Below are 13,855 nucleotides of genomic sequence, written 5' to 3' on the forward strand. Positions count from 1 at the left end.
AAGAATCACCCGATCTATCAATATAAAAAAATATTTAACCCGATCGGTAAATGACGGAACGAGAAAAAAAATTCAAAACGCCAGAATTAGGGTTTTTTTTTATCGCCACTACATTGCAATAAAATGCAATAATGAATAATCAAAGATTGTATATACACCAAAATGGTATCAATAAAAACAGCAGCTCGGTGCCCAAAAAATAAGCCCTCACCCGGCCCCAAATCATGAAAAATGGAGACGCTACAGGTCTCGGAATATGAGAACAAAGAGAATATAGGAGTATACTGGGTATTCAAATTTATTAAATATACAAAGTGTAAATACACGCATAAGTCACATAAATATAGAGCATATATAAAATACATATAAAGTGCATAAGGATGAAGACAAATTTTCCCCAGGTGAATGGAGCCCAGATAGTCAATCAGTCTGCAAACCTAAGCAGACTAATAATAAAGCCGCAAAGCACCACCTAAATACTGAGTGCAGTAAAGTGACACAAAGTCACTACTAGTAGGCAATACAGGGTGTGCTTACCGCAAATGAAGTGGGCAAACCAGGACACCGAGCTGGAACCAGGATGGAAAGACCCCCGACGCGCGTTTCGCTTGAATAGTTAGCTGCTTTCCCCCTTGAGAAAGCAGCTAACTATTCAAGCGAAACGCGCGTCGGGGGTCTTTCCATCCTGGTTCCAGCTCGGTGTCCTGGTTTGCCCACTTCATGTGCGGTAAGCACACCCTGTATTGCCTACTAGTAGTGACTTTGTGTCACTTTACTGCACTCAGTATTTAGGTGGTGCCTTGCGGCTTTATTATTAGTCTGCTTAGGTTTGCAGACTGATTGACTATCTGGGCTCCGTTCACCTGGGGAAAATTTGTCTTCATCCTTATGCACTTTATATGTATTTTATATATGCTCTATATTTATGTGACTTATGCGTGTATTTACACTTTGTATATTTAATAAATTTGAATACCCAGTATACTCCTATATTCTCTTTGTTCTCATTATTAACATGGAGTGGGTGGCCTCCTTCGTAGGCCTTGGGTTGTTTCCCACTATTCAGTGGTAAATAGCCCTCTGTTGTTTTTTCTTTGCAGAAACATGCACTCTGGTTGTGTTAAAGGTCTCGGAATATGGCGGCATTTTTTTTTTTACCAAATGTGGGATTTTTTTCACCACTTAAATAAAAAATAACCTACACATATTTGGTGTCTATGAATGCATAATGATCTGGATAATCATAATGGCAGGTCAGTTTTAGCATTTACTGAATATGGAGAAAAAAAAGTGCGGAATTGCAATTTCACCGCACTTGGATTTTTTTTCCATTTTCTAGTACTTGATATGTTAAAACCAATTGTGTCGTTCAAAACTACAACTTGTCCCGCAAAAAACAAGCTCTCACATGGCAATTTTGACCAAAAAATAAAAAAGTTATGGCTCTGGGAAGAGGTGAGCAAAAAATGAAAATGCAAATGCAAAAATACATCTGGTCTTTAAGGGGTTAACTTACTCATTCATACAGTATTCTGTGTTCTGGAGTACATTTCTGTGATACATAACACTCAAAGTACTACATTTACATTATGTATTATTGGGTAGATTTCAGTGGTATGTAAACCTCCAAATAATTGTTTAGAATTGTTTCATGTTCTTGGGTACATTTTGGTGGTATATAGCCTTGAAAAAAATTGTTCCAAAATGTATCTCTATTATATTGCTCATCCATACAGTATTATGTGCAATTGGGTACATTTTGCGGCACTATATTGCTCATCCGTACAGTGTTATGTCTTCTTGGGCACATTTCGTTAGGTACATTTTCATAAGCAGCAGAGCTGGTAGCTGTTTGATTAGACTTTACTGGTTATTTTATGGAGGAACCCCAGAAAAGGAATCATGTAGGGTCCCCCTATGATTCCAAACTAGTAAATGCTAAACTGACATCTGTGGACTGATATCAATAGCCAGGGAAGGGGCCAAGGAAATTTGCCCTCCTCCTAGAATGGCACATCAATAAGATGTGCCAATTCTGGCACTTAGCCTCTTGTGTTGGTGGCAAGTGGGGTAATATTTGCAGGGTTGATGTCACCTTTGTATTGTCAGGTGACATCAAGCCCATGGGTTAGTAATGGAGAGGCATCTATAAAATGCCCTCATTACTAACCCCATAGTAAAGATGGAAAAAAACATGCGGCATGAATAAAATATTTTCTTTGGCGTAAAAGTCAACACCCTGTTTTACACATTTATGTAAAAATCAAAAAACAAAGTTTGACTCACCTTATGCCTATTCCATTGAAGCCCTTGTCTCCTGTAAAAAACCCTGAAAATAATAAACAAAATACTCACTTTATCCAATGCACCGATGCCCATTTCCCATGTAAAAAAAAGAAGAAATGTAATAAACACAACCATATACCTCACCTGTCCAATGTGAAGATAATCTATCTACGTATCTATCATCTATCTATTTTCCATCATCTATCTATTAGCTATCTATTATCTTTCTATCTATGTATTATTTGTCTATTATCTATCTATTTATCTTTCTATATATCATAATCAATCTATACATCTATCTTATCTATATGTCAACCTAACATTTTTTTAACTTTTTTTTACATTTTAATTTTTTACTTTTTTTTGTTTCTTTAGGAAACTTCCTGCTAGCTGATTTCACACATTTTATTGGAGAGTATTACACCTGTCAGAAAACAAACAACACAAACACCTTCCGAATGGAGCCATACTATCACGATCTCCTTTCTGCATTTTCTGACGGGGCTCTATTAATAATGAAATTTTTTCGAGATAATTATTTCTCTTTCTTCCTGGTGAATGATGAGAATTATTTATACTCTCCGTTTTTATATCTCAGTCTTGTTACTAATATGAAGAATCCACAGGATATGAATCATTCCAGCTACTCATTGAAATCATCTTAATCTTAAATAAAATTAAAAAAGAAAAAAATAGATTAAAAGATTATTAATGACGCCAAAAAACCCACTTGCCCTGCAGTTTTGCAGATAAATCACAAGCATTTTCCTGATTTGGAAAGCGTCTGATTCATGCTTTGATCCTGCTTCCATGTGAAGTCATAAAGTGCTCGGTTGTCCCAAACATTTGTGGAAGGACAGACCAGGTAATGAGCAGGTGAGAGGCATGGATAAAATAATGAATAAATAATAAGGGCACAGGGAAGGGATTCTTTTATCACCTCGATGAGGTTTTACACCTCAGTCATAGCCGGGGGGTGATGGAAACATAATAACATTGTGGCCGGAGCTCTTACTATGTGTTTATGTTCCATAATGGCATAATAGGGTTGTGGAACTAGCGGGATACAAATGGTAAACGCTCCTCAGAAATCATACACATGACAGTTATTGTCTAATAACCCGAGGGGGGTACATACTTATGGACATAATGGCCTCTTCAGAGCCGATTCCTGATTCATTACTGACACGTTGGGATCAAATGTCACATGTGATACAGAACACCAGAGATTTAGATGGTGACCATTCAGGATGAAAAAATTAGAGTTGAACCTTTCATAGTTTCTCTCATTTGCAACTTGGTATTTTGGGATTTTTTCTTTTCAAGAATCTGTATTTTAATCTTATGAAAGTATAAAGTAGAAGGATAAGCCATAAACCAGCCTGCCTTCCCCTGAAATAAGGCAGAAACAAATTGGATAAAATACATTTACAAAATAGAAAATTTAAAAAATTCCAATTTGCAAAATAGCGAGTTTTAGCTTTTGCATTTTCTGTATTTATGCCAAAACGGCAGCACTCGGGACTGTAAATTGCACGATTTACACTTTATTTCAAATAGGAATGAAAAGATGAAGATAAAAGGAGAATAAGTTCTAAGAGCAAACGATTTTATTCTTCCCATTGAGCTGGCTCTTCAGGACCTGTCTTACGATTTCATGGTATTTGGATGTTGCTGCTTTCCTTGCCTCTTCATCATGGTTACCGTATCCCTGTGGGATGGCGAGGTACATCTGCTATGTGCCCTGCCGGTAATTCCGCTCTATCAGTCTTGACTACTGTACCTTGCCTCTCTTTACTACCAACCGGCTGCACTTCTCCAGTCTGAAGGACATCCCGATGACTCCACTGTAGATCCTTGTCAGGTGGATCAGTGAATTGATGTCTTGCTTATTTTTCTCATACAGCTTGATGTCATTCATGTAGAGGAGGTGGCTGATGGGGCATCCACTCTTGAACTTGAATCCATAGCCAGACTCTGCAATTATCTGACTGAGGGGGTTCAAGCCTATGCAGAACAACAATGGGGACAGTGCATCACCTTGGTGTATGCCTCATTTGATGGTCACTTGTGCTGGCTGTCTTCCAAAGTTGTTCTCCATAGCCCCATAAATATGTGTCTGTCTCTGTGTGTAAATATATACAAAAGGCAGCACTATAGTAGTTATATTCTTGTATGTAGGAGCAGTATTATAGTAGTTATATTCTTGTACATAGGATCAGTATTATAGTAGTTATATTCTTGTACACAGGGGCAGTATTATAGTAGTTCTATTCTTGTACATAGGGGCAGTATTATAGTAGATATATTCTTGTATATAGGAGCAGTATTATAGTAGTTATATTCTTGCACATAGGGGGCACTATTATAGTAGTTATATTCTTGTACATAGGAGCAGTATTATAGTAGTTATATTCCTGTACATAGGTGCAGTATTATAGTAGATATATTATTGTACATAGGAGCAGTATTATAGTAGTTATATTCTTATACATAGGGGCAGTATTATAGTAGTTATATTCTTGTACATAGGAGCAGTATTATAGTACTTATATTCTTGTACATAGGGGCAGTATTATAGTAGTTATATTCTTGTACACAGGAGCAGTATTATAGTAGTTACATTCTTATATATAGGAGCAGTATTATAGTAGTTATATTCTTCTACATAGGGGCAGTATTATAGTAGTTATATTCTTGTACATAGGAGCAGTATTATAGTAGTTACACTCTTGTACATAGGAGCAGTATTATAGTAGTTATATTCTTGTACATAGGGGCAGTATTATAGTAGTTATATTCTTGTACATAGGAGCAGTATTATAGTAGTTACACTCTTGTACATAGGAGCAGTATTATAGTAGTTATATTCTTGTACATAGGGGCAGTATTATAGTAGTTACATTTTTGTACATAATAGCAGTATTATAGTAGTTATATTCTTTGTTAGCAAGTCAACAAACTAACTGACCTGGTATAATGTGTAATTAACATATTAACAAACATCTATGGTTCAATTACCCTATGTTCCTGTCTTGCAAAGATAGCAACTCTAAAGACAATATCCAGGCTCATACAAACAATAGTCTGTGTTTATTGATGAACCAAAGAAGAACACATTACTTCAAAAAGTCAACATAAAGATAATAGCCTGTCTCCTAAAATCAGTAAAAATATGAACATAGACAGAATGATACCCCACACACTATATCACACCATCATATCTTATTTTTCCATGAACGAAAATTCAAATTTATTCTTGAATAGAAAAATCAACATTTATTCAAATATGATCATGTGATCACACACACTCACACACATAGTGCATATACAAATGTACACACACACACTGCACATACATGTGTAAATATTATGTGTAAACATGCTGCACATACGGTACACAGGATCATATAAAATGCACAAAAAAAACAACGATAGAGGGAAGTTCAATTTGTTAAAAACATATTTTATTGGAAAGTAATTAAAATAATAACAAAGACATTTTAGCCAAAACATGGCACCACATACCAGTATTGGAGTTACAGACATTTAGTAATACACTACAGTAAACCCAAAATATGAAAGACTAATACACATAATTATATTGCAGCAACTGCAATTAATACAAAGAACGATTATAATGTCCTAAAGGCACATTCAGTAACTTATGCAGGGCTACAAGTCATAATGAAGCATAAATAGAGGGGTACAGAAAATAAAGAGTTATACCTGTGCTGCAATGTGGTGCCACGTCCCACACATGCATTTTAGTGCTATAGCCTTCTACTGGGGGAATCATACGGTAGACACCAGCCTGTCTACAGTTCCTCTAGACTCCTGCAATTAAAGGTTCTTTGGTGACATCAGGTGACATGACCGTGATGTCACCAAAGGTCCTTAAGCTGTCTTGACCTCAGAATAGAAATTATGTGGGCCTCTAAGAGAGTTTTTGCCCTTGAAGATTTTATTCTTGCGGGAGGGCTTACTCCAAAAATCCCGTAAAATGATGCTAGAGCCTATTTTTGGGGTAGGTCTTTGTTTTCGGGAAACACAGTACTGCCCACTTTTGACCTGGTGACAGATTCTCTTTAAGACTTTATGATATTCTTGTCGGTCCATGGAAATTCAGGACCAGAACTTGCACACAGCACAAGGCTAATACTTTCCAGAGACAAGTGCCACCGTTTGGTATTAATGGCTGCAATCTACGGATATCGAATTGGCTGACTACACTCTTATTAATACTTAATCATTTTTGCCATCCTTTTTCCATTCTCTTCCTTCCACCTTTAAATTAAAACCTCCCTTCCATGTTTGCTTAGACACTTCAGCAGATTTTTCCTGTCTTAAGTGTTGAAGAAAATAGAAATTAACTAAACTCAATATCACTGCTCTCTTTGTGGAAATGGTTTGTCATAATTAGATTTAGGATATCGAAGATGTCAACTTTTAGGAGAAATGACACCTTGTCTTTCCTTCAGGCAGACGGATAAAAGAAAAGGAAAGTTATTAAATTAAGCCGACTCTGTAGAATATTTCTTTGCTGCAGATTTAATGGGAGATGTTTGCTTTGATCTGGGAGGAAAGTTGTTCTGGTACATAACGCTTACAGGAATGGTGTCGACAGGTGAAGGCAAAAAAAAAAAAAAAAAGACTTATAAAAAAGTGCAAGATTCAAAAACAGGTCAAAGAAACTCCAGGTAATCGCTCGTAATTACTTTAATTAAAGGCAGTTTGGAGGATTAAAGAATTTCTTCACCTAAAACAATTCATTAACCCACCGCAGTGTGACAACGAGTGACTCATTGCAGAAGTGATGTCTGACATTGTATGGACTCATAGGCAACTGGAAGTCCCGCTCTCTAGACTGAGTCTGACAACCATTACTTTTACATTCATGGTGGAGCTGAGGCATGGGGGTGTGTTGATGCACTTTGAGTGAATAGATACACCCATAATGCACTTTAAGGCTAATTTGCATTTAGTTTCAAAGCCTGGCACATCGGATTGCTACAAATATCATTTCTATTATGGTTCTGTGACTGTCACAGACATAACACTAGTTTGATTAATAAAATTATCTGTTCATCATTAGAAGTTATACATAGTAATAATTTAAATAATAATAATATAGTAATGCCAGGCTGGCATAAGGAGAAAGATTCCACAAGACCAAAATTCACACTGGTTCCTAAAGATGATGGAAAAGATCTATAAATCGGGATCATGTGTTTATTGAAGCAAAGATCTGGATTGTTCAGACTCGATGCCTGCAAACCTGAACAAGACCTTTGAAAATATTTGATAATTTGTAATGAGATCAAAAAAGTATAACCTTTGCCAAATCATGTCACAGTTTCCACTTCCATGAAAGCCTTATTCTGCTGGGAATTTTGTGTCCTCATCAATATTGAACAGAATGGAGAATATTGCTGCAACAAACCAATGAATGGATCCTACACCATATATATACTATACCAGGATGGAAGACATATATACCAGGATGGGGGGACATATATACCAGGATGGAAGACATATATACCAGGATGGGGACATATATACCAGGATAGAAGACATATACAGTATGTAAATACACACACTGCACATGCACATGTATATACACACACACTGCACATATGGTATATACCATATGTGTCCAAACTTTTGGTCTGTACTGTATACCAGGATGGGGGACATATATACCAGGATGGAAGACATATATACCAGGATGGGGATATATATACCAGGATGGGGGACATGTTTACCATGATGGGGACATATATACCAGGATGGGGGACATATATACCAGGATGGGGATATATATACCATGATGGAGGAAATATATAAAAGGATGCGCACAGGATGGGAAACATAAATACCAAGATAGAGGACAAATATACCATGATGGGGGAACATACAGGTGCTTCTCACAAAATGAGAATATCATAAGAAAGTTAATTTATTTCAGTTATTCACTACAAAAACTCCTATTATATATTACACACAGAGAGTCATTACACACAGAGTGATCTATTTCACGTGCTTATTTCTGTTAATGTTGATGATTATGGATTACAGCCAATGAAATCCCAAAAGTCATTATCTCAGTAAATTAGAATAATTAACAAAAAACACCTGTAAAGGCTTCCTAAGCGTTTATAAAGGTCCCTTAGTCTGTTTCAGTAGCTCCACAATCATGGGGAAGACTACTGACTTGACAGATATCCAGAAGGTACTCATTGACACACTCCACAAGGAGGGGGAGCCACAAAAGGTAATTGCTAACGAAAACGAAGTCGGCTGTTCACAGAGTACTGTATCCAAGCATATTAGAGGAAAGTGGAGTGGAAGGAAAAAGTGTGGTAGAAAAAGGTGCACAAGCAACCGGGATAGCCACAGCCTTAAAAGGACTGTTAAGAAAAGGCCATTCAAAAATTTGGGGGAGATTCAAAAGGAATGGACTGCTGCAGGAGTCATTGCTTTAAAAGCCACCACGCACAGATGTATCCAGGACATGGGCTACAAGTGTCACATTCCTTGTGTCAGGCCACTCATGACCAATAGACAACACCAAATACGTCTTACCTGGGCCAAGGAGAAAAAGTTGCTCAGTAGTCCAAGGGGTTGTTTTTAGATGAAAGTAAATTTTGCATTTCATTTGGAAATCAAGGTCCCAGAGTCTGGAGGAAGAGTAGAGAGGCCACAATCCAAGCTGCTGGAGGTCTAGTGTGAAGTTTCCACAATCAGTGATGGTTTGGGGAGCCATGTCATCTGCTGGTGTAGGTCCACTATGTTTTATCAAGAAGACCAAAGTCAGCGTAGCCTTCTAACAGGAAATTTTAGATCACTTCATGCTTCCCTCTGCCGACAAGCTTTTTGGAGATGGAAATTTCATTCTCCAGCAAAACTTAGCCCCTGTCACACTGCCAAAAGTACCAATACCTGGTGTACAAACAACAGTATCACTGTGCTTCATTGGCAGCACACTTGCCTGACCTTAACCCAATAGAGAATCTATGGAGCATTGTCAAGAGGAAGATGAGAGACACCAGACCCAACAATGCAGAAGAGCTGAAGGCTGCTGTCAAAGCAGCCTGGGCTTCCATAACCCCTCAGCAGTGCCACAGGCAGATCATGCCACGCCGCATTGATGCAGTCATTGATACAATAGGAGCCCTGACCAAGTATTGAGATCAATTACTGAACATACATTTCAGTAGGCCAACATTTCGGATTTTAAAATCATTTTTCAAGCTGGTGTTATAAAGTATTCTAATTTACTGAGATGATGACTTTTGGGTTTTTATTGACTCATAATCATCAACATTAACAGTAATACCCATGTGAAATAGATCACTCTGTTTGTAATGACTCTATATAATATATGAGTTTCACTTTTTGTATTGAAGAACTGAAATAAAATAACTTTTTGATACCAGGAAGGGCGACATAAATACCAGAATGGAGGACATTATGCCAGGATGGGGGACATAAATACCAGAATGGGGAATATCCATACCAGGATGGGGAATATATATACTATGGTGGAAGATATTTATATCAGGATGGGTCCAGAATGAGGGACGTTACCAGGATGGGTCACATATATACCAGAATGGAGCAGCCGAGGACACTAGTACAGGCTGATGGACATTACTACATAATAGGGGAGGGAGGCAGCATGCATGTCCTTATAGGATTTAGAAAGCTACAAGTGCCCAGATATTCAACCAATGTGTGGATGGGGCCAAGTCCAAATTTTCAGACTCTAATTACACCAATGGTTAGAACCCCAACTATGGGGCATCATGCTGAAAATGATAATACAAATATGACCATTCTTAACCCTACAGTGTATAAAATGAAGGACTCACTAATGTATCAATATGATATTCTGCAATACTTTTACAAACAACATCAACACTGTCCCTACTGGGGCTTTACGTTTCCTATATGTATTTTTTTGGAGTTTGGAAAAAAACCAGAGAATTTAGAGGAAATCTACTCAAACACAGGAAGAATATATAAACACATTACAGATGTTGTCCATGGAAGGATTTGAACCCGACCCTGCAGTGCAATAGCGCAAATCACTGAGGGGTTAGACTTTAACTTTTATTCTTTTTTTTTTACATGGATTGAAACCGAAATTGTTTATAAAAAAAATGTTCAAAAATTTCTTTCATTCAGGACTTTCTGTTTTTGCAAATGACTTGCGTCAGCGTTCGTACACATTTGCACCCCTGCAGTCAATGTCATATTGAGAAACTAAATCAAATGAAGCTTTAGAAAATGGGCATAGTCAGGAGAACTAACATCTGAACTACTCCTGTGCATTTACATCCGGTCTTGGCAAATGACCTTGATAGACCTCCCAAAGTATGCCAGACTTTGCTGACAGACACAATATGTCTGCCTTTTTTCTGTCTGCAATGTCCCTTTCCACATCCCTCCATCTGTTTAACAGACAAAGTGCCGGTAAGCAAGATGTGAAGCTGAACGTCTACAGGTTCTGGAATGTTCCATAGCAGCACTCAGCAATTCAGAGACGTTTTTAGCTGGAGCTCAAAATAAGAGATAAATCTGGATTACTGTGTAGGAAGGAGCGAACACTAAAATGCTTGGATGATAGTTTCTAGAACCAAGCAATTCCTAATGACAGAGACGGACGGCAGTATAACTCGCGGGATGATGGCATCGCACTGCACCAACTTGTCTGGCACCTCTTCTGACCTGAGCATGAGAGCGTGTTGTATTTCTAAGCAGCTGTCAAGCTCAGGTCAGGAGAGCACACAGTCAGTACCAGGTTTAAGATATGATCCTCACACGAGAAATGTGACTGTCTTTTCCCTAAAGCTTGGATAATGGTTTTGAGCAACCAGTATAATAGGAGTCAATGGGAATTCTGAGCATTTTTCTAGCAGACTCTAAAAGGAGGTCTGGAGGGCAGTGAAAATGTTGAAATGAATGGAAAAACTGTGGAGTGGAAGGAGTACAGCATGGAGATGACCTCTGGAAGCTTTGCTGGCTCCCAGATCGCTGCTGAGAACAATGAGGTCACACTTTTACTCGACTTTAAGGACTGATAATAAAACAATCAACTAGAGTGCCTTGTAAAAAAATTAAGAAAGTGTAAATGTGGCACTTCTACACTCACAAAGGCTTTGCTCACAGTGCAAATCTAGGAAATTATTATAAGTAGGGTCAACCAGTCATCTGTAGACCTTTGAAGGCAATACCTGGCAGGCCCCAATCAAATATCGAAGAATAAAAACACTTTATATGCTGCTGTCATTTAACGGTATGGAAAATTGGGACTAATTCAAGCTATGTTAATTTTTATCAGAGTGAACCTGTCAGTATTTTCTGTTGACAGCCGAAAGCACTTGTCTATTATAACACCCCTAGTTTGCACTAATCTGCTCAGACAAGATACTGGCAGCAGGGCAGCACAATACCTCCAAGGCTCATGCCAGGTGTACAGGTTTGAGAACCAATAGTTGAAGGTTGCAGAGGAATTAGGGATTATGCTGGTTTTGACAGACAGTTATTGCTTGACCATTTTTAAAATGCTTTCCTCCTTGTCAAAAATACCTGGTCATCAGGGCCTGGATGCTGAGAGAATGTCAGGAAATTGGCCCAGGCATTTAACAATGTACCCCTGCTTTTCAGTGGAGGAGAATGAAGAGAGAGGAGTGTGAGCAGAGAGTGGGGCCTTGCAGCCACATGTGAGCTGCAGCTCCAGGAAAGGAAGATAACCTGAAGGGTTGGAATGTATTGAGCATCTGATGAAAGGAGCAAAAGAGAAGGAAAGGGCTTAGAGGGGAACTGTGACCAGGCACCCTTTGAGCCAAAGCGCAGGAACCGGGCACCGGGAGCCCGAGGTTGTGTTGAACTCTAGGTCACAGAGCAGAACCGGAGGGCAAATGACTTTATGTAATTTGCCTGCACCCACATCTGAAGGTGCAGCAGTACACAAAAAGCCTGGGTCGTGATAGAGTCCCTATAAAAAGGCTCACACTGCCCACCATATGGGTAACTGTCCCAGAACAGGAGAGAGAGGACTTTGTCAGGGAGCCACAGGCAGCAAGGACCTCGCATACAAGTGCTAGCAGGAAGGCTTATGGACTTCACCTGGGAGAGGGATCCACCATTGCCTCCAGGCCGGCCAGGCCACATCATCACCTGTTGCTGGTACCTTTGTCTGTGGCCTGATTCAACCAGTAAACCAGGTAAAGACTTACAACCCTGTGTCCTCCATTTATTTGCCAGCATCCACCACACCATCCCTGCCCAGCACATCGGGAGCCCTGGGGGTCCCAGCTTCACATGTGGGAAGTGATACCATCTTGCTGCTATACCATCACCCCCAGAGGACCTCTTTAAGCAGCGTCAGTCAACGATGACCGAGAACCACAGGTGGCGTCACTAACTTTTATTATTCAATAAAAAGCTGGAAGTAAAATAAAAGTGCAAAAGGGTCTTATCTGGGTATTATGAGATATCTCTAATCAGATTTTACTCACCAGATAAAGCCCAAACACAGGCTCATAGAAATATTAGCTGCTGCAGATCCACTGGTCTCCTCATAGCCAGCCAGAGTAAAAAAAAAAAATGGGATGAAAAGGTGGATTAACTCCTTGCTGCTTGAAAGATAGAAGTCCAAATGGATATTCAGATGAACAAGTGGCTTTATTCAACGCGTTTCGGAGTAGTATGACTCCTTCAACAGGAAATCACAAAAGTATATATATATATATATATATATATATTTATATATATAAATACTGTTTACAAGCTTGCCGCACCTCTGAGCTCTGCAAATCACCTCCCCTCATCGAACATGTACCCCACGCTCATCATACACCATCATTATTGTAGCCAAAGTGCTGAAAATCCTTTAGTGCTAACGCAAATATTTTCCCGCACTTTTTAGCGAATGTTACTAATTTTTTTGATTTTATAAAATTTTGCTTGTGTTTCCGATCCCGAATTCGAATGTGCTATATTGTGCCGATTTTATGTTTGGCTATCGTTTTCCGAGTAAATTTGTTCATCACTAATTATATACCACCATAATAAAACACAAAGCATGTAAAACTGTATGGATGACTAAATGAATCCTGAAAAACGTGAACTTTTTTGAACAGTTTATACATCACCATAATGTAACAGTAACCTCGTTAAACTCTAGGGATAACTAATTGAATCCAAAAATATTTTTGTAAGCGTTTTTGGAGAGTATTGCCACTGTAATGTAACACTAAGTATGTTACACTGTATGTTACACTGTATGGATGACAATATAGTAAATGTTTTCACCTCCCAAAACAAATTTGGTCACTTGTAGCAGCTATATACAGTATTTACTGCAAAGCTCTGCCTAGAGACTATATTCTGCCACTCTCCCAGCTCCTGCAACTGTCCCTATGCTAAATTAAGAATCTATCCAATACAAACTGCAAAGCACAGGATTAGTCCTTAGTCCCTTGTTAGTGTGATGGTTAGAGGTGAGCGAACTTGTTCGGAAAAAGTTAGCCAATCTCAAATTTGGCACGAACGTAACACA

The sequence above is a fragment of the Ranitomeya variabilis genome, chromosome 2 (genome assembly GCF_051348905.1).
Source record: "Ranitomeya variabilis isolate aRanVar5 chromosome 2, aRanVar5.hap1, whole genome shotgun sequence".
Lineage (NCBI taxonomy): Eukaryota > Metazoa > Chordata > Amphibia > Anura > Dendrobatidae > Ranitomeya > Ranitomeya variabilis.